This window comes from Alligator sinensis, unplaced genomic scaffold (genome assembly GCF_000455745.1).
Source record: "Alligator sinensis unplaced genomic scaffold, ASM45574v1 scaffold682_1, whole genome shotgun sequence".
NCBI lineage: Eukaryota > Metazoa > Chordata > Crocodylia > Alligatoridae > Alligator > Alligator sinensis.
In genome coordinates this window covers 1,105,377-1,126,116 of record NW_005842011.1, presented here as the reverse complement: position 1 = coordinate 1,126,116, position 20,740 = coordinate 1,105,377, and the positions used below count along the sequence as shown (strand labels likewise).

The following is a 20,740-nucleotide window of genomic DNA, read 5'->3' as shown; positions in this document are numbered from 1 at the left end:
AACAGCAAGACCCGCCAGACAATACAGCCCACATGAAGCCATCAGTAGCAGCAACAGGCAAGGGGCTGTCTCCAGCCCACTGCAGCCATTGGTGTGCTAGGAGGGAGGAAGCAGGCAATGGGGGTTGGTGACAGCTTTAAATACCCTGTTATCTCACTACAGAGCATCCAGGTGTGACTGAGCAGCTAACTGCTAATCTTGCGAGTCTTTAGGCTGCCTGTTTTTCTCTTTTAGCCTCATAGGCTATGGGTACTAGTCCTCCCCTTACCCCTCCCTCCTGCCTGCCTACCCTGCTGCCTCCTTGTTTCTGAAGGCACTGTGCCAATTCCCTTCCCCACTGGACTATGCCCCATGCTAAATGTTAACTGGTGATGCATACCTGCTATAAATATACTTATTATTTACATGTTTCACCTTTCACATTACTATGTCTAGTATGGTACGTTTCAACACTCCACAAAGCAATTCTGTTTCACAGAAACCCAAGACAGAACTGGTCATTTTTCTTTGCAGTGCAATTTTAAGATATGACCAACTACTAATAGATATATTTCTCTCTCTCAACATCCAACAGAACCCTCTCCCCTAATTCAGACCTTCCTCTTCAGGAAACCAGTGGTACTACTCCCATATTTCAGATTAAGCACAAATAGAAAACAGGTAATACATTTAAAAAAAAAAATTAAAAAAAAATCAAGTGGGAAAGACACAACAGGACATACTGTTCCTTGACTGAAGCCCCAAGAGTTAGGTTTATCCTAAGATCCCTAGTTAAAAGCCGATTAGATGCCTTTTGCACTAGCTAGCCTATTTAATTCTATGGCACAGGGTTTCTCTAATCTAATGTAATTCCTAAAGATTAATGAAGGTCTAGATCAAACAAGCCCATAAAACAAAATGAAAGCACTGTCTTGTATAGTGGAGATCTGGAAATTCATTATTTGTCATGATTAACAAAAGTCATCTGCTAAGAGTAGCTGATGAAAAGCCTTCAGAAGAAAATAAACTGGAGCATTAGTCCACTGCTTCATTCTTTTTACTCCTACAATAGTTAGAGAAGAAAAATACTAAGCTCTAAAGCATGGTATATTTGTGTTCAGCATATACTTGATGTCAAATAATACTTGTTAGGAATAAAAAAAAAAAAAAGCCACAGAACTATAGAAAATGAGGGTTGGAAGGGACTTCAAGAGGTTATTTAGTCCAGCCTCCTGCTCAAAGCAGAACCAGCCCCAACTGGATCATTCCAGTCAAAGCTTTGTCTAGCAAGGCTTTAAAAACCTCCAAGTATAAAGGCTCCACCACCTCTTTAGGTAACCCATTCCAGTGCTTTGCCACCCTCCTAGTGATAAAGTTTTTCCTAATATCCAACCGAAGCTTCTCTTGCTACAACTTGAGACCGCTTGTTCTGTCATTTGCAACCACTGAGAATGGTCAAGCTCCATCCTCTTTGGAACCATCCTCTTTCAAACCCCACTTCAGGTAGTTGAAGGCTGCTATCAAATCCCACCCCCAGTCTTCTCTTCTGACTAAATAAACCCAGTTCCCTCAGCCTTTCCTCATAAGTCATGGGCCCCAGCTCCCAAACCATTTTTGCTGCCCTCCACTGGACTCTCCAATTAGTCCACATGCTTTCTATAGTGTGGGGCCCCAAACTGGACACAGTACTCCACATGTGGCCTCACCAATGCTCAGTAAGAGAATTGCTTCCCTTGATCCGCTGGCAATGCTCCTACTAATGCAGCCAGGGTGGATACGATTTAAAATCGCTGGTCAGAAAGCCTTGATTTAAATCACTGGGTTTTTTTGTTTGTTTTTGTTTTTTACAACAAATACCTTCTTGTTTTTCAATATAACCTTAATACATATTACTTACCACTGAGATAGCTGTAGGTTTCATCTTTAAAAAAAAGATACACACACTATATATTTTAAAGCAGCGATTTATTTTGATATTTTTGCAAAATAATTTTGCAGCTACATCAGAAAACTAAATTATAATTTGGTTATTTTATTTACCAAAGCTAAAGTCATTGGGAGGTAAACTATCTCCAATTCATTAGATGGATATTTGGGGGATATTTTTGCCACCCTGAATTAGGAGGACATCAAATGAGGGCTGCAGCCATATGTTATTAGCTTGGGGCTTTCCTCAAGATTTCTTCTCATCTTTGATTTCTTCTCTTTTACGGCCTGGCAAGCCTGCTGCCACAATAGGTTTTCCCTTTGACCATATCATTCCCTCACTAGATCTCAAATCAATGGAGGGGCTATACTCAAACTTGTCCCTCAAGACTTCTGGCATATTCTTCTCAAAATGTTTCTTTTATTTCTACTGCCCCTCCTTGCACTTATCTCCAGACTCCTCCTCGTCCAGATTTACTCCACCCCCAACAATCCTCTATTCATTTAACTTCTTGAATCTTTGCACTTTTAGAGAGAGGTAAGGACTTAACTCTGGGTACACAAACTTGCAGAGACACAATAGGGCTGGTGGGTGGTTAATCAGGTCTGTTCTCTCTCATCTCCATATATGGCTATTAACAAGGATGTTCTCTCTGGAGACAAATCCACAGTTTGAGAACAGAAATGAAGCATCACAGAGAAGCTTAATGGGATCTTCTAGACCAGGCTTGTCCAACATACGGCCCACGGGCCACCATGCAGCCCACCAAGGCATTTTCTGAGGCCTGCGGTGCTGCGATGGGAAATGAAAGTAAACACGGTTTACTTTCGTTCCCACGGTCCCCCCCCCAGCCTCTCAGCAGCTTCCTAATGGCTGCTGAAGGGCTGGGGAAGGGACAAGGTTCCCACATGCACTGCGTCAGCTTGACGTTGCCGACGCGATGCGTGTGGGAAGAGGAATAGCCATGTGCCACTCGGGACAGGATGAGCCCAGCTGGAGCAGCAGGGGCTCAGCTGCACTTTCCCCCTACCTGCACTGGTCAGTCCTGAGTGGCACATGGCTCCGCTGCCACCTCTGCTGGCTGGAGCTGACCCGGCCAGCCTCCTCCTGATCCCAGCAGCACGTGGGAAGCCGGCTTCAGCTGCATGCTGCTTTTCCTGGCCAGTGCCAGCCCGGCTGGGGAGGGCAGCATGCAGCTGAAGCTGGCTTCCCATGTGCTGCTGGGGATGCCCGGCTGGGTCAGCACTGGCCAGCAGAAGCGGTGGTGAAGCCTCCTGCCTTTTGGGACCAGCTGGCACAGGTAGGGGGAAAGTGCAGCAGCACGTGGGGAAGCTACCACTTGATAGGGGACAAGCTGGGCTGGCCAGGCTGCACCAGGGAGGAAAAGCTGTGGCTGAGCCCCCTGCTGGGGAGCCTCCCCCAACATAAATTTGGAACAAGTAAAAATACTGTCCAGTGTTTGGATTGTGTTTGCTTCCATTTCTCTTTTTGTGTGGAATGGGGGTTCAGCTTGTTACTACTTGTTAAAGATGTGTTACTAACAAGTTTTTAATTCAATAAAAGTAAATCTTCTTGAAGATTATTCTCAAAAATGCCCATATTTTGTTGCTTTGATTAGTTTCCACTCTGGCTGATATCTTTTCCACATTTGATCTGTCGACTTGCATTATGCTTCTTTCATTTATTGAAAAGTGAGTAGAAGCGGAAGGTATTTATTTTAGTCAAGTGTTTCGTATTATTTCATTGTTGCTTTTATATTGTTTTTATTTTGGATTTTAAACCACATTTCATTTTCACTTCCTGCAACTTCTTTGGTGTCAAAGGTCACATGACATCACTTCTTGATGTGATACCGCTTCCTGTGAGGTCTTTGAATATGGCTCACCAGCCCACTGGGTGATAAAGAGTTCATGATCCAGCCCCACATTCAAAAAGATTGGACACCCCTGTTCTAGACTGAGCACTGAGTCCCACTGGGTCGAGTGGTTTTCTTTAATCTTTACTAATCTATAGAGGAGCCTCTGGGAACCCCATAAATCTGACCCCTAATACAGTCCATGGCCTGTTGTGACCCATTTGTAACCTTTTTAGAAAAGTTTTATATGAATATATTGTCTCAAATAGTGTACAATTAGAAGTTATAATCCCTATTCAATAATGATATCTTTGAGCTTGGACATATCTTAAAATTAAAACCATCTTCATATAGATTTATTTTTTAAAAAGCATCTTAAAAAAATCAATTATTTAAATAAATAAAACATTTTAAATCAGACTTTTTTTTTATTGAATCATATTTCTTGATCGATTTTTTTTATTTTTTATCCCCCCTGAATGTAGCCCGGTATGCTTTTAGCCTTCTTGGCAAGAAGGGCACATTGTTGACTCATTCAGTTTATTGTCCACTGTTACCACCCCAGCTCCTTTTCTGCAGAGACCCCTCCCCCCCCCCCCCCCCCCAGGTCCTTTTCTGCAGATACTATTACCTGATAAAACATAATGCAATTATTACATTTTGATAAAGCCATAATGGTACATGTGTAGCAGAAACAAAGGAGCCCCCCACCACACCACCTAAGCTTCACTCATAAAATTCCAATTTTTAAAAGAATTTGTAAAGACTATTCTAAAACAAACCTAAACTAAAGTTTGTTACTAGTACTACTGAACTTAATTTAAGCTAGTTAGGAATAGCTCTTTTTGTTGAAGAGACAACAAGCTGTTTAGGATCTCTGTTTCTGTTTTACTTTTAAAAAGAGAGTTAGGAGTCAGGGGATTACAAAAAACCCTCTTTTTCTTAATATAGTGCAAACTGTGGCTGGAAATCCAAGCAGCATCACAGCCCAAACATTATAGAACTGAACCAAAGCCTGGAAAAAAATATGCATGGGAAAGAATGAAAGCAACCATAAATACACATACATACCACCGATTGGACCACTTCCATTTTCCAAGCTACGGGAAATGTAAGAAGTAAATGGCATGAATAATGAAGATATTTTATTAAAAAAAACCAAACACAACAACAAAATATGATTATTGACACAGTAGTTTATGTTTTAAACAAGCTACAAGGGGCCTTCTTTCCCCCTCTAATACAGAGCAACACATCAGTAACCACCAGCATGAGTCCATGGAGTGGCATGGACAGGGATGGGGACAGGAACAGGACACAACATTTTGCTCATTTTCAGCAAGAGCCAAGGCCCCATTGTGGAACAAGGCGAGAGCTCTCCTGGCTGAGAGGCAAGGGAATAGGAAGAGGTTTTCTATACCTGGCATCTGATGAAGTAGGCTGATGTCTATAAAGGCACTTCATGAAGAGACCTCATGTCTCTCTTAACCTGTGAGTCTCTAAAGGTGCCGTCCTGCCTATAACTAAGTAAACAGGGGAGGGGACGGGTTTGAGGGGGTGGGGGGTGCTCTCCTGGATGACAGGCAGGTGGGTGGGGTGGTTCAGGGCAGGTGCCATTTCAAAACTTCTAGGGTGTCTTTTGAGGAGTGTGTTGTTTTGTATTTCATTGCAAGATATGTCCTTCTTTAGGTAGGGTGGCTTATAAATTCTAACGAATGAATGACGTGAAAGAGAGGATCAGGTTTGTAATTCTTAACCTAGAGCCCACTGCTTTAAAATCTGTGTGTCGCTGTTCTGATGGATTACTGAATTATGGCAGAATGCAGGGTAGATATGCACCTTTATAGACAAAATAAAATAGAGCACATACACACAAGCTCACGTGGGCTGAAGCTCACTTCACACAAAGCACTCTCAGAGGACCTTAAGATTTGACTGCCAAAAGTCGTTTAATATTATAGATCAATCTTACACCTCCTGGTGCCCCCAAGAGGAATTCAGGGCATCTAAAACAAGAACAAGGTCCAATCCTACAAAACTTGACATAGGTAACAAGTCCCACTGACGTTGTATGTAGAGCTAAATACTTACGAACATGTGGACAAAGGGCCTGTAGTAACAGCAGCTACTCTTCTGCACTCCTCCTTTCCCTTTTCAACTTGTTCTGAAGCAAGAAAGATACAATATCCATCCAATTTCTCCTGCATTAGAGGATGCTAATTATGTCCCCACATACACCTACAAGTCCTAACTGGAGAAGAAAGGAAACTTCTTGTAGACACACGCTGCCATGCAGTAGGAACAGTGCTTTACACTAAGGCCAAGTACAGACAGTCAAAGCCTGAGGCCAAATTAATTCGATCTTCACAGATTAATCCAGGCAGCATAGCCTGAACCAATAAGCAAGTGAACACACATTCACTTTTGATTTGGGAAATGCATCCACATGCCTGGAGTGGCCCATGCCAAAAGCCAAAGGGCACTACACCATAGCTCCCTGCTCAGCTAGAGCAGGCAGCTTGGGCCAAGGCTAGCCCACCCACCCTACAGTACGTGGGGGAAGGGAAGGGATTTTTGTGGGGGGAGGTGCAAAGCATCCTGGGATGTGGGACGGACTGCAAGTTAAGCTTGAATCTGGAGGGGATCTGAAACAGAAGTTCAATAAAACTAAACTGATTTAACCTAAATCAGTTAAGTCTGATACTACATCCATCCAGGTTTATTTTACATCAGTTTTAGTCATTTTGAAAGTGGTTTGTATGCATTGAACGTCTGTTGCATTACAGATCCAAGCTGGTTTCTGATTGCTTATAGCAGTTTGTGTGTAATTTGTCCCTAGCCTGTGGGCGTCACACTTGCCCCAGGCCAGATTTGTGGGGTCAGAGGGGGCAGTGAGGTTGAGAAGAGCTGTATCACTGTAGCCCTCACTCACCCACTGCTGCCAACAGCTATGTCTAGTAAGGGTATGGGGGGAGGGCACACCCCTCAATCTCACCATCTTCCAGTAGCCCAGCCATATGGAACCTGCAGGCCGCATATCTGACACCCTTGCCATACACTTTATATAGTTACATGCCCTGTACAAACATTAGCAAACGATCCTCTAAACAGGACCAAGGAAGTCAGCATTACCTATACTTTATAGAGGGGAAGGTGAGAGGCACGAAGATATTATGCAACTTGCTTACGAGTCATAGAGCAAGCCAGGAACAGAGACCAAAAGAAATTGACCCAAAGAGCTGGAATTCAGTCACAGGCTTGCACTTTGTTTCTAGAGTTCAGACAAAGTTAACAGGATACTACAAACCTGAAATACTGTTTCTTCCCGATCATTTAGTACCTGCTTTACTTACAATTAATAGCTAAGACTGTGCTACAAGGCTACGAGATTTTGCAGAGCCACGTGCTTCAATTTATACAGAAGCTTTAAGTGCTTTGCTGGCTAAGGACAGAGTTTCTCTCTTTACATAGAGATAGGCTCATGGTTAAGTGCTTTGCTGAATCACCGCCCAAAGAGCTGGATTTTCAGCAGAAGTGGAGAACTCTCAGATGCATCACAGATTCTGTTGACTGTCATATGGACAGGAACTAGGGGCAGAGACCAAGGGTGAGAATACAAACTGGATTAGACTTAATTATGCATTGCCATTACCCAAGTTTTTCCTCAAAAAGGCAAGAAATTTAAAGTTATTTTAATATCCCTCTCAGCCATCACTGAAAGAGCCGAGTACTGTATTAGATCAGAAGTTCCCTCTAAAAAGGTGCTTCTCCATCTACAGTTAGTCACAGGAAGTTCATATGTTCTGCTTTTTCTGTTGGTGGGAGTTAAGATTATTGTAAGGTGGACTGTGTGTGGAAAAATTCATACTGCAGCTTCTCACTGGAATATGGTTTCTCAGTATATTCCCCCATAACCAGAAGGGCTTAGAGAAAGTGTCATTTGCCCCATTTTCGCAAGTTTGTTTACTTCAATGCAAAACAGAGTCAGGCCTAAAGTCAGTTAGCAAATTCTTAGAGGAGACAGAATAAGGGCTGGATGTGGCAGTACAGGACACCACTTAAGCACATACTTAAGCCCTTTCTTCAAAATAGGACCTTTGTGCATTCAACAGCATGGTGCACAGCCAATTTTTTTGACCACAGGATGAATTTTGTAAGCATCAATAAGGAGGCCTTATTTATTTAATTTTAAGAAGCTCTACAATTTCCTTTCAGTGAATGTTCTATCAAGCAGAATTTTAAAGAGCTGGGCCATTAGATGACATTCTCTGCCTAATAGTGAGTGGCTACATAAAAGGAAGAAAATGCAAACACTGGAATTTCCTGTAGTTGCTACAGACTAAGAAAACCCATTTTCCTTTTTAGATGTACTCATCAGCTTTCATCACCTCTTCTCCCAGAACACTGCTCTCTCTTGGTATGTGAATTATACCACTGCTAAAAACAGAGACTGTTGCCTGCCTGATTCCTTCTACAGTCATCTTGCAGCTATAGCTGCACATACAGTTTTTGCTCCCAGGCAGGCAGAACAAAACCCACACAGCACCCAAGAGAGGAGAGGGAAGGACTAGGAGCTGTCCTTTGAGTTGCTTTTAAAAATGAAGCAGCCAGATATGAAAAGGATCAATTAAACCTAACTCACTAGTCAAAGAAATTTTGTGGGGTTGGGGAGGAGTGGTGTCCACAGAGCATAATGATAAAAGCTCTGAGAACAGGACTAGATAGAGCGGCACAACAGTCCTGGGGCTACAATTTGCAGGGACATTGGGGAAGGAATGGGGGGCTGGAAGAAGAGGGGCAGTAGCTCAAAGCTCAGCCTTTGAGATCACTACAAGGTTTAGGAGAGGAAATGCTACTGGATATAGGCAACATCATACATTTCACAGGTGCAAATCACCACTGATTTAATAGATCATGGTCGGTCCAGGCTCATGAACCCAGATGCCTTTCAAAAAGGAATAGAACTCCACCAGTTTATGCCACTCATTTTTAATAAACTAAATTACATCAAGTGCTCTGCGGCCTGCTTTGAAGAGATGGATTGTGAGCATTTGTAAGACATCTAAACACTGAACCCTTTCCTTAGTAAGGTTTAAACACTGTTCTTCAGAGGCTTAGCAGTTGCCTCCTTGTCTCCTCTTTCGTTCCATCCACCGTGATTAGCAAGGCAATTCTATAAATTCAAAAGCCTCACTCAGGCTGTCACTGCACACAATATGATCAATGCAAACCACAAAGTTGGAGACTGAGGGGCACAGGGAAATACAATGCAAAAGAGCAAAACAAGACCTAGATGCTTAACGAAAAAGAAAAAAAAAATCCCAAACCCTGGTTAGGCTCTTTGGGTATCTATATTTGGGGGGGGGCAGGGGCAAGGGCACTTTAAATTAGAGAGGCTCTAAATTAAGACGCCTTCAGCATCATGTGTATTCAGCATCTCATGTTTCAAAAAGATGATGACAGAGACACTTTAACTAAAGCTCATTCAACAAGCTTTAAAGTACCCCTGCCGCCATTTAAGCATGGGACACTGAATACACATGACGTAGAGGCTGCCAGAGTGAGCTAATTAGTATGCTCCAGAAGACTTGCAGTAGACTAGATTAATCAAGTCTGCTCCAATGTGTGCTAATTAGCACATGGAGCAGAGCTCTGTCACATGTATGGGTGCCCTGTGTCAGGTTACTCGGATGCTCCCTTAAGAACTACAAAGAGTCATCGTCCAAAACAGGAAGTGATGCAGCTGATATTAAACTCTGGTTCACACCCCTACTCTAAATTTTTGTTTTTCCAAGTCATTGCATCTAACACTGAATGCCTTACTGTTTTACCCTGTGGCCGAAGGAAAAAAAAAATATATATATCACATGGCACCAAGCTGCTGTAGAATCCTAAACAAGAACTAGTGCAAGCTGCCAATGAATCTTTTAATTCTCTATCCACTACATACCTAGTTCTTGAGGTTGTAAAACCTGAAAAACTGCGGCAAACTTTTTAAAACATATTTTTACTCAAAAATAGTTGACCTCCCACTGACAGGAAAAGATGCACTTAGGAGCGAGAAGTCCTTGAATATTTCTTAGCAAACTCCATGTTCAGAGTGCTTATTCTTATGCCACTGAACTGCTGTCACTCTCAGTACCACCCATAGTGGACAAGTAACAAAGGGATCTGGGACAGGAGTTAAATTGGTTTATTGAACTTAAAATCAGTTAAGTCCGATACTACATCTATCCAGGTTTATCTTAAACCAGTTTTGGCCATTTTGAATGAAGTTTGGGCGCACTGAGTTTCTGCTACAAATTTGAACTAGTTTCTAATCACTTATACTGGTTTAAGACCCACAACTTGTTTGGGGATACCAGGTGACTGTATCCCAAACTGACAATAAAAAAAAGGTCCAAAGCCAACGACTTAGGAAAGCATCATCGCTGTTGGTACCACCAGTTCAGAAGTCTGATTCCCATTATAAGCCTGCAACATTTAGAAAACTGTTTCCTACTAAGCCACAAGCAGACTGGCTAGTAGAGTCAGCAGCAGGGTTGCCTAAATGATAAGGCACTTAACTACAGAAGACGAGTTCTGTTCAGCTGTTCCAAGCCAAACAAGCACTTCCTCTCTGTGCCTTCATTTTCCTATCTGTAAAGATAATAACCTCCCTTGTAAAGTGCTTTGCAGTCTACTGATAAGAAGTGCTACATACTAGACTCTCTGGTAGCAGTGCTCAGGCTGAGTACCCATCTCCCAGTTACAAGGGCAAATAAGTTGTTTGCTTTTTTTTTTTTTTTAAGCAGAGTTTAAATACAGGGGTGTAAGAGATACAGCCCCAGGGTCCAGATATGGCTTACAAAACCCCATCATCCAGCTCCTGGCGCTATCTCTCGGTCTGAGTTGACTCACATGCCATGCCGTACACGCTGGACTGGCCTCACACGCAGCGGCTGGGATACATGCTGCCCACAACACACACTCCAGCTGGTCCAAGACACAAGGTGCTTGCCTCAGCCATTTCAGGACTTCTGTTGCATACAGCACCCAGCTGGGGCAGGTACCACATGCACCGAATCCAGCAGGCAATTGGAGGTGGGGGACAGAGGGGAAAGAGGTGCATGATGCAATCCAGCCTACAGGGATGGCCCCAGCTCATTCATCTGGCCTGTGGGCTCAGATGAGTTTGATACCCATGCTTTAAAGGAAAAAAAAAAAATGGTGAAGTTATGGGAAAGAGGGAGGGGAGAAAATTCAATGTATTAACTAACTATACGCCTAACTGAATACCAACTGCAAAAGAATATGAAGTAGTCTTTCAGCCAGATTTTTCATTAAAAATATTAGATACTAATAATTTAAGACAGACTATTCAATATCACAAGACAGCTCACCTGATGATGTACTTTAACTAGCATCTTCAAAAGCTACTACTTTAATAATTTTCATATAAAAAAATTACAGTATGCTCACTTGGAACAGAATACACAAAATACAATCTACGACAGTATCACAGACACATGTGGAACAATAAAAGGCTTTAAACCAATTCCTTATTGAAAGAGGCAAGAAAACACAATAAATCTTACCAAACTGAAGAAAAAAAAAAAAATTGTTCTTCAAAATGCTTTGTGCATAAAGATAAGAAAGTTCTGCTACTGATGGGCAACACTGAGCAGTTACAGAAGGAAGTCCAACTTTTAAGAGTTAGAAGAAAATATATCTGTGGGTCAACTGATCGAATTGAGCCGTACCCACAAGAGCCAGCCCTTTAAATACCAGGCTTTAATCCAACAGGGTTTACAAGTTCTTTACCATACTCACTTCCAAAGTGTCAGAGATAGGAACATCTAGACATTATGGGCACCTATACACGGGCCGGACATCTGCTCCGACTTGTGCTAATTAAATAGAATCTGCTGGAGCTTGCTAATTAGCATATTCCAGCAACCTATGCATCACAATATCACATGTATTCAGCATCCCTGCACTTCAAAATGGCAGTGGGAGGTGCTTTAACTAAAGTTTATTGAATGAGTTTTAGTTAAAGCACCACCACCACTATTTTGAAGCGCAGGATGCTGAATACACATGATGTGGAAGCTCTGAGCTGCACTAATTAAAGTGCCTCCCCTCCCCACCCCCATGTAAAGACACCCTACTTTGCCAAATCTTGAACTTGGAATGGATTTTTACATCTAAAAAAACCCAAAACCCTTATCTTGAGAAGCTGGATAGTAAAAACCTTAATATTTCTGGAGCTGGTGGAATTCAAGATCTGATCCTGTCAAATTATGAAAGGAGTTTAGAGATTCCAAAGATTAAAAAAGACCCTCCCCTTAACTATGCGACACCTGGCTTGTTCTGGTCAGACCCAATGAAGAATGTCTTGCATTTGAAAGGTTGTTTAACTCTATCCCAACTATACAGCTCGCCCAAATAAGATATCACCCTAAGAAATCCTTGCCTATCAAAGATTACTGGGGAGAACCCCTCCTTCCCCCCCCCCAAAAAAAATCAAACCCCAAACAAACCAACAAAACAGTCAATCCAAGAGGAAAGAGGGAAGTTTATTCAAGGACGCTTTCACTGGCTTCAGCAGGCTTTGGATCAGGCAATTGTAAACCTGGAAATCTTTGTTCCTCAAAGCAGCCAAATGTAAAATATCTTGTATTTGTATTCTCAGAATCTGAAGCCAGGCCAGTCCAACGGCATTTGAGCTTTCCAGCAAAATTATCCAGCTAGAACTTGATCCATAGTCCATTTAGGTTCACAGGGATCATGTTTTTTAGAGACATTCAGGCATCCACTGGAAATCAGACAGGCATTTCTGAAAAGCCAATTAGACACTTACTTGCCAACCCCCACCACTAAAATAAACTTTAGGCACCAAGTGGGATTTTCCAAAGCCCTTATGGGCATCTTTAGATGCCGCAATGCCCGATACCACTGGACTTAAAGCACACCCACAGAGCTTAGATCTGCAGGGCCCAAACTGCACATGAGATTCCAAGTTGGCAAGACCAGTTGCCATTTGGGTTTCTGGATAGGCTGATGTAGGTGTCCAACTTGCTGCTCCTGAGAGCCATCTGACAGTGATTGTGGTAGGCTCAGCCAAGCAGCACAACCCCAGTAAACTGAGCTGCTTCTTTCGTCCCAATTTCAGGAAATTCCAGGTGTTAGTTAATCTGCCCCCCTCTTCACCCACAAGATTGTTGCCTGGTGCAGGACAGAGCTATGACCTATCATAATGCTCTGGCTGCAGCATACATTTAGATAGTCAGCTGATGGACAGCTCATGGTAATGAGAAGCAAGACAGCAGTATTTCCAGAAAGCAGGGTAGAGATGCACTTTGGAGACTAACTATCAGTAGCACTATTAAGTTCGGGGAATACTCCTCTACCTCAAGCAACAAGGACTCTGGAAGTAGGAGGTCACATTAGTCATCCTCGGTTGGTAGGGAACACACTGCATGCATGCAGTGGAGTACAGGCAGTCCTAAACTTATGACTTTTCAAGTTACGATGAACAGCACTTAAGACATTTATAAACTGATACCCTGTTTCCACGTGGGTTTTGACTTTATCCAGCTGGATACAGCTGTGTCCAGCTTGTAAGTCTGTGGTGGAAGGGGAGGGGGAAGGGAAGGGGTGTTGGAGGGCAGATCAAGGTCCCCCAGTGGTGAGGGAGGGGCCGAGGCAAGTTGCTCATCTGGTAACTCCCACCACTTGTCTGGGAGGGCACGGGGGCGGGGCGGTCCCCAGATCTGCGCAGGGTGGAGCAGGCGGGGCTGCACCAGGCATGGGTGCTATGCCTTCCTGCTGCTCGCCCAGCCAGAACGGGATGGGGCTGCTGCGCTGCCTCCAGACACATTGTGTCATTGAGCCACCCCGCCCTCCCCTGAATGAGCCATAGCTCCATCCTGGGCCCGCCCTGCTCCGGCTGGGCGAGCAGTGGCAGGGCATTGGGGGGGAGGGGCATGTGCCCTCGGATTGGGCCAGGGCTGCACCAGGCTGCACTCCGGGTGGGCGGCAGGGCCTATGGGAGCAGGGCTCATGACCTCCATTCCAGCACCCAACCCACCCTACCACCCGCCCTGATCCGGGGGTACATGCCCCCCCCATGGGCTGAGGCAGGAAGGGCAAGGGATAGAGCCACAGCTTGGTGGAAGCTTGCTCCCACTGCTGTGAGCCACTTGTCCAGAGGCAGCGCAGCGGCCCTGTCCAGTGTCCCACCCTGCCCCGGCTGGGCAAGTGGCAGAAAGGCATAGCCCCTGCTCCCAGTGCAGCCCCGGCCCTGCCCACCCTGCTCCACACAGATCCGGGGCACATACCCTGCCCCCAAGCCCTCCTGGACGAGCAGTGGGAGCTGCCTGACTAGCGATTTGCTCCAGCCCCTCCCTCACTCTGGGGGGCATTGATCTGCCCTCCCACCACACCAGACTTACCAGATGGACGCAGTTGTATCAAGCATCATAAAGGAATCAATCCCCCATTTATAACATTGTTCCTATGGGAAAGTGGTTCCGAGTTATGTTTCGACTTAAGATGTGATTTTCAGGAACCAATGGTGTTGCACGTCTGAGGGCTACCTGTACAACTCCATCTTTCCTGTAGATGGGGATTTCTAACCTGGGGCACAGCAGAGCTCATTGGTTTGGCACCTTCCTACCAGGGAGAGCTGCAGCCAGTATGGACATCAAGCCATCACGTCAGAGCAGGTAAAGTGAGCCAGGAACCCTCTCCCTTGCAGGAGGGGTCCAGCACAGCCATGAGACTCTTGGTCACCTGCACGGGAGCTTTGCCCTCCCCCACAACACCTCCTGCAATACTTTAAAAATTTCAAAGTAAAATTACGCAAACAAGGGCTCAGGGTCATACCATGTTAAGTCCATCTACGCCCAAGGAGTGAGCAAACTCCTCTGCAGTTACCATACCCTGTTTGGGAGCCCTGTCCAACCACAGACTGCCTCCATGGGCCCAGCACCCCAAAAACTTTTACAGTTGTCCCAGCTTGGAGAGCTCGCTCCATGGCCCCTAGAAGTGCTTTACCACAAGAGGGGCCTACCAGAAGCCTTTTATGGCAATGGGATGGGCTAAGTAGTGAAGGTCAGAGTGTGCCTGAAGGCACTCTGAGGTGTACTAAGCATGCTCAGTTGCTCCCCAGGGCCTCAGTAGAGAAGGCTCTTCCCCATCTGATTGAAAGGCAATTAAGCCCTAATCTCCCAGGGGAAAGTACATCCAGGAAGTAATTTGACCATCTCTGCCTTTACATCAATAGGCAGGGAAAGGAAGATCCAACAGTTCAGGTCAAGGATTAAAGGCCAGACCTGCCCAACCCTGACATCTAGTGCCTTCCTTTAGGGGCTACCCACAACGGCTCCTCCCCTCTCCTTCCACCCCATCATTTGTTTCCTTTCAACAGAAGTCGTCCCTGCGTCTCTTAGATCCTGCCCTTTGCATCTCTCATCCGAGAGGAGAAGGGCAGTCCCAGCTAGACATGCTCATTCAGAAATACCTTGCTGCTACGATTCCAAAAGCAGCTCAACAGACAAGGAATGAACTCTTTATTAGATAGGATGGTACAGCTCCAAGATGGCTGGTGGCTCCATCTCAGATCTGTTCTGAGAAGTTAGGCAAATCACATCACCTCTCCAGGCCTGTTTCTTCCATCCTAAACTACATGACTTAATAGCACTTAAAGACACCTGGATGGACAGCAGCATCATTAAAATGCTGATCAACACTGTAAGGTTACCTAGCCTGCTGGTTTCTGCAGGTGTGCTTTTGCTTCCTCAGCCAGTCCTCTGGCAACTCTGTCTTTAGGCAACAAAGAAGACAAAAAACACTTCTGCCCGGTCCCATGCACTTGCAGAGCAGCTCTTTGGCTCTGCCTTCCAACATAGATTGCCTGCTACAAGGGGAGCAGGCAGTTATAGTCGCACCTTACTTCCTCCTCTCATGCTTACCTTTCTGGGAACTTCCTGAAGTTCCTAACACAATGGTTCTCAATCTTTTTAGACTCAAAGCACCCTTTCACCACTTTTGTGAACTGAGTGGCACCCCATTTCAAAAACAAGCGTATGTATAGCAGTGCCTACCCCTTTGCAGAACGACCAGGCAGTAGGGGCAAGAGAAACACCAGGCAAGGACAAGCCCGAGTTTATCTTCTGAGCTTCTCTCTTACCCTTCAAAGGATCCCAAAGACCACCAGTTGAGGACCACCATCACAGCCACCCCCTTGACTATCCAAAAGCCCAGCAGCTGAGCTCTCTCAACTGGGCTGTTTCCTCTTAAAGGAACAGACCTGCCTATTACAAACAGTTTTAATTACTCGGTACATTGGCAGAGAGCTAGTTGGTACAGCCACCAGCCAATCGGAACATTTTCTCCCTGTGAAAGCCCTTGCACACTTTCCAATATGATCTTCCTCAAGCCAACAGTCAAATTTTAACCTGTCCTCATCTGTTCAATACTGCCAAGATTACATCCGTAAATACAAGGAAACACATGCCTCCCTACACAGAGCGTTGAACCTAGAGCCTCATTGTTCCCTGGTTTCAAATGGCTAAAAGTGTGATTAAGCAGTAAGAGGACACAACACGCATCTCTGTTTAGAGAAAGATACAGTACAAGTTTCAGATCTTAAATCAAACCATTTCAAAAGAGAGGAATCAGAGACATCTGAAGCCAAATTCACTTCATGTCCCTTCCTATGGGGTCACAAGAAGAGAGTTAAACCTTTTTTCTCTAAGAGCAAGTTACTACAGAGTGACAAACGGAACAAATATACAACTCATGAGCTCCTTTCCATTAACTCTTACATGGACACCGTGTTCACAGATTGCTTTTACACTAGGGGTCTTTATTTGCAAAAGCAGAACTCACTCACACTTAGCACATACAGAGGACATCTCTATGGGGCAGAGCTGCTGTTGTGTTGTCAGTTCACAGTGCAGAAGCTTCCTTGGGCAAGCGAGCCACTTTTTTTTTTTTTTTTTTTTTTTTTTGTGCAACAGTAGTCATTATCAATCCAGATTAAGATTATGCTGTTAGCACAAGTGCCACTGTGGTTGCATCACAGTTCTCAGAAGTATATAGGTTATTGTTCCCCTTTTCACACCCCCCCCCTTTTGTAACCGAGTAGTAGTTTGGAGTAGCAATGCTAAATCTAGATTAGCAGTTTCCAAACTACCCGAAGTCACCAAACCCTTGCATACCACTTCTGCTGCAAAACGCCTACCCTGGCTCTGTAGGCCAGGTTGGCGAACAACCTGACCTAGCAATAGCAGTGCACCACCTCCCAGCTCCTTACCCCCATGACCCGTTACAGAACCCAATGGCACAGTTCAAAAACCACTGCTCTAGATTAAGGTTACAGCCTCCTGGAACAAGTGCCTGCATTAATTTCATTGTTGTTCTTAGAGTTGCATCTCTGGGTTTACAGATGTGCAGCTCTTGCAAATGCAAGACAATTACACACAGACAATGCCAAGCAGAAAACACTGATCAGAACAGCTGCAGTACGGTTAACAAGGATTTGGACTCAAGTTAACATTCACTTGTTGAAGCAAATCCTCTAGTGGAGCATCTTACAAGTGCCAAGCAATGCTCTGGAGTCTGGAGATTTAGGCTGATGTGACAGTGTTCAAGCAGAGCGGTCTTCACTTTACTTTAGATAGGCTCAGATATCTTAATTTAAAAAAAAAAAAAGAGAAAAGAAAGAAATCTTTATAACGAATCAAGAACATGCTAAATGCAGTGTCCTTCACTCCTTGCAAACACCACTCCTGTTCTTTGTATGATTCTTCTAGGTGCAATGGGAAATTAATAGACTCTATTTATATACCTACATACCTTTCATTCAAAACATCTCATTATTTAGGCTCCACACAGGCTTCTTGATAGGAAGCACATTGGTGAAAGCAGCTGTAAATAGATGATCACAAATGTCTGTTTCCACAGCAACCCCAGTCTCCCTACTCCCCCCCCCTTTATTGTGATAGGGGAAAACCAAAATGAAAGTAGAAGGGGAGAGTACAAATGCAGGCTGGATCCCAGCAAATATCAATCCGTGCAGAATATGCACAAGTGCAACATCATGTGAGAAATATGGATAATATTTAGGGCAAGGCCTGGGGAATTTTTGTAGTTTCCATGGAAACTGGGGAGGAAGGAGGAAGAGAGAGAGAAAGAGAGCGAGCATGTGCATGACACAAAGGGAATCAACAGATAAGCAGGAAGATTCTCGTTGGGTTCAGCCTTTTTTCCCCCCCAAACAAAGGGATGAAATGCACGAGGAGAACAGAGATGAAGGCACTGCACAAATGGGAAGGACAAGAGCAAGCAAGGGAGGGGGGAGCAATCAAAGTTCTTCCCTAGGAGGCTGCCAACCTGCAACTTGCCTCCGAGCACAGGCTGCTCCAGCTCACGCACCCCTCTCCTCTCCTCTCCTCGCAGTCTGCCCCTGCCTGTCCTTTGCCTCATTTACGCTCACTGTTTCAATGCTTATATATATATATATAGGCAATCAAGTGAAGTCAAGACCAGCCCCCTTGCAAATGCAAAGTTCTCTGGAAAGTAACAGGAATCATCACATACCTTGTGCCTGCCAGACCTTGACATATGTGCTTAGGAACCAGACAGAGAAAGGCTCTGAGACTCAGAAATTGCTACTAGTTTGCAATGAGCTGTAAGTGAGCCAAGACTGGAAAGAAAGCCAGACTCCACCCTTGGGGTGGGCCTTGAAATCAAAAAGAAAAAAAAAAAGAGCGGTGGGGAGGGCTACTAATGCAACATCTGCATTGCTCCCCCGCCCCCCCCCCCATCAGTTAGCAGGAGGAAGTAAGTCTTTCGCTTTTGTTTCCCGTTGGAAAGCACTGCTACAAAAACCTCCTGCCACAATGCAGGCAAAGCTTTATTGTAGATCACCCCCCCCCACACACACACTTAATCCCAGCGCTTCCATTTAGGCAGGCTTCATCTTTCTTCCCCAGGCTGATGGTGGTGGTAGTGTCATGACTTGAACACGTTTGCTAAATTAGATCATTACTAATTGAAGAGGATTACACTCCATTTGCATTATGCCATCCAAGATGGGCATCTTTGATCCCCTCTCCCCCCTGGAAGTTATTAAGAAGCACAGGAGAAGCAGCAGCTTGATCAAGGAAAGCAAATGCACAAACAGGACCAGAACTTTTCAGACAAAAAACCAGGATTTAGTTACAGGCAGAGCGCGATGTAACAGCACGTTGTCATTACACTGAGAATGCTGAACATGAATGAGAGCAATGGCATTTCAGCAAGCAGTGCTGGCTGCATCCTCATATGTTGATTCAAGGCTGTGTGTAAAACCCCGGACACAAGAATGGGACAGATGGGGGCAATCCAGGAAGAGTGCCACCGAGTCCTTCAGACGGGGTGTTCAACAGCTGCCATGGATGCTCAGCACCATCCCTTAGGGGAACTAATGTGGTATCCAGGGTGAATCTGAAACAAGTGGAATAGGTGGTAAGGTGATGACTACAACTCTCTCAAAAGGGTGGGGTGCAAGGTGTCTCCTACAGGCATTTCAGAGAGAAAACCCTCCACCACCACCACCACCTAGATTTAAGATATACTTACTCAATGATCTGGACAAAGCGAAAAAAATATATATATAAACACCCTTTTCAGATGGCTGGCTTCCAAGTGCTGAGTATCCTGACACACAATATTCACCATCTGTGAAACCCAAACATTTACTGTCAGTCTTTGACAGCAAAGTGAAAAAGCTTCTTTCATGAATGAACAGAATGGAAAATGGCAAGAACAATGCTTCTTAGATGCACAAAGAACTGGAAAATGAAGCAAAGCCTGATATAAGAGTTCTTGGTACTGGTATTTAGAGGTGTGAAGCACAGGAGAAACACCACTCCCTGGCAAGTAGAGCACCGGGCTGAAACAAGACATATTGGTTGTAGTCTCATGTCTGTCACTGATCCACTGGGTAACCAGACTTGGGCAAGTCACTTCCTCTGTGCATCAGTTTTTCCCACTTGTAAAACAGAAATAATGACACTCAGGAGCTTTGATATCTATAGACAAAAGATACCATGGAAGCAGTGGGTATTCTTACGGGCATTAATTGCATGACTGCATTTTTCCCCTCCTTTTTACAGCTCTGTTTAGTGCCTAAAGTAGACAGGTTCATAATAAATGAGGGTGCTGTCTGCAGGTTCCTTGCCTCATTTGCATCAGATACTAGAACCTGTGTGGTTGAAGTGGTAAAGGACCTAGGAAAACTAGTGGTAAAGGACCTAAGAAAACTAGATTTTCTTCTTGGTTCCTTCAATATATGAGTTTTGGTAAGTTACTTAATGACATTAAAAAAAGGGACTGGGGCCCTAAAGTAGGATTTAAGCAAATGTTATGCTTACATCCAAAATTGCAATCTCAAAAAGTCCCTTCTCGACTGCTTCCTCATCCTGCAGGTATCCAGGTTGTAGCCGTATTGGTCTAGTGGCACCTGATTCCTCATCCTACAGGCATCTAAAGTCATGACTCAGGTTCTGACATTAAACATCCTCTAGAAACCTTCATTTCTTTGTGCCTAGAAATGCCTCAGTCTGAACAATGCTAAACAGCTTGGCTCCTCCTCCAGCCATGCTTTAAAACCAGAGTGGCCCTTATTGCGTTTAAAAAAAATAACAAGGGATATTATTTTTTTTTTTTTTAAAAAGGGACTACCCTTAAGAGGTGGTTCTGAACTGTGAATCCCAAGTGGAGCAACACATCTTCACTCCAGCTGCAGAACAATGGAGAGGTGCAGCTGAAGGGGATGAGTGCTATGCACTCATTAGCACCTATGAAAGCACCTATGAAAAATCAGATCTCAGATGTCTCAGAATAGATATCCACTCACTGAGGAACCCCAAATCAATGGAAGTTATCAGTTTTGGCTGAAGTCTCTCTGCCACAGTTTCCCATCTGTAAAATGGAAATAGTAGCCA

The 20,740-nt window shown here is 44.4% G+C and overlaps 1 protein-coding gene across 4 annotated transcripts in view; it reads right to left on the bottom strand.

The window, feature by feature from the left end:
• AGPAT4 (1-acylglycerol-3-phosphate O-acyltransferase 4) overlaps positions 1 to 18,738 on the bottom strand; it is a 124,982-nt gene extending 106,244 nt beyond the window's left edge. For 2 of the 4 annotated variants that reach the window (XM_006021903.3, XM_025202006.1), the window contains exon 1: positions 18,351 to 18,447. The gene's annotated coding sequence lies outside the window, so the exon portion shown is untranslated. Of the gene's footprint in view, positions 1 to 4,832; positions 4,859 to 18,350; positions 18,448 to 18,698 lie in introns of those variants that run through there. The other 2 variants (XM_006021904.3, XM_025202005.1) reach the window with 2 other exon arrangements.
• Between the last annotated feature and the right edge of the window lie 2,002 nt (positions 18,739 to 20,740).